Source organism: Macaca thibetana, chromosome 2 (assembly GCF_024542745.1).
Source record: "Macaca thibetana thibetana isolate TM-01 chromosome 2, ASM2454274v1, whole genome shotgun sequence".
NCBI classification, from domain to species: Eukaryota; Metazoa; Chordata; class Mammalia; order Primates; family Cercopithecidae; genus Macaca; species Macaca thibetana.
In genome coordinates this window covers 90,078,552-90,080,226 of record NC_065579.1, presented here as the reverse complement: position 1 = coordinate 90,080,226, position 1,675 = coordinate 90,078,552, and the positions used below count along the sequence as shown (strand labels likewise).

The 1,675-nt window shown below is 49.1% G+C and overlaps 1 long non-coding RNA gene across 1 annotated transcript in view; it reads right to left on the bottom strand.

Moving 5' to 3' along the window:
• The window catches only part of LOC126948462 (uncharacterized), a 19,564-nt gene extending 18,141 nt beyond the window's left edge, over positions 1–1,423 (bottom strand). The window contains exon 1 of the long non-coding RNA XR_007723460.1: positions 1,129–1,423. This is a non-coding gene — a long non-coding RNA (uncharacterized LOC126948462). The remainder of the gene's footprint in view (positions 1–1,128) is intronic.
• Positions 1,424–1,675: the final 252 nt, after the last annotated feature.

The window sequence follows — 1,675 nt, the reverse complement described above, 5'->3', positions numbered from 1 at the left end:
CACCACCACTCACCCCACACACACACCCCCCACACAAAACATACCATCACCACCACTACACACATTCAACACCACCACTCACCACACACACACACACCCCACACAAACATACCATCACCACCACTACACACATTCAACACCACCACTCACCACACACACACACACCACACAAACATACCATCACCACCACTACACACATTCACCACCACCACTCACCACACACACACACACCCCACACAAACATACCATCACCATCACACACACACACACCCCACCACACAAACATACCATCACCATTACACACACACATTCACCACCACCACTCACCACACACCACACACATTCAACACCACGACTCACCACACACACACACACACACACACACACACACAAACATACCATCACCACCACACACACACACACCACCACACAAACATACCATCACCACTACACACACACATTCACCACCACCACTCACCACACACCACACACATTCAACACCACGACTCACCACACACACACCACACAAACATACCACCACTACACACACACACACACACCACACAAACATACCATCACCACTACACACACATTCACCACCATCACTCACCACACACACACAGCCCACACCACACACACCACACAAACACCACCATCACCACTACACACACACATTCACCACCACCACTCACCACACACACACACTCTCCTCCACCAAACACACACACACCCCACACCACACAAACACCACCACCACTACACACACACATTCACCACCAGTCACCACACACACACTCCCATACACATACTCTCCTGCACCACACACACATCCCCACACCACACAAACACCACCATCACCACTACACACACACACACATCCCTATACCCACACACACTTCTCACACGACACACACTGAACACCACCCATGACCATCACTACCATGCCCACACACATATTCACCACTGTCACCACACACTCCCATACGCAAACATACTCCCCACACCACATACACACCACATACACATAACCTACACACACAGAGGCCCATACACACCATATCCACACCACCCCACACACCTCACCCTTGCCCACATACCCCACAACACACAGACAGAATAATGACCTACCTCAAACACTTCGTCTCCTGGGTTCTGAAGCTTATCTTTGTCACCTTGATTTGATTTATTAATATACAGACACTGCTTCTCTCCCCTACTTGATTAGGAGCCCCTTGAGGACAGAATGTGTTTCTCTCTTTATTTCTGTAACCAGCATAGTGTTTGGTATATCGTTGGGGCTCAACAAATATTCCTGAATCAATAAATGACTCAACTAATCAGCTCATAGGTGTCTATAGGGCCTAAATGAGGTGAGTGCAGAGAAGCAATTATGTGGAACCAATTGTGCAGGCGCTGAGCAGGCCCAGCGTGGGGCCTGGGGGCCGTCTTTGGTGGCTGGTCCTGCCTGGTCCTGCTCCACTGCCTCGGTCTCATTCCAAGGGAAATATTTGTTCTGTGAGCAAATAAATTGTGAATATGTTCTAATCTGTTGTAAAGATACACAGAGCTGCCTTCAGCCTGGTGCTTAGATCTCTGAGGGCAGTTCAAAGAACTGCAAAAATAAAATGTCCTCTGTGGAGCGGGAAACATGGAGCTCTTTCCTGCCCCGAGAGAA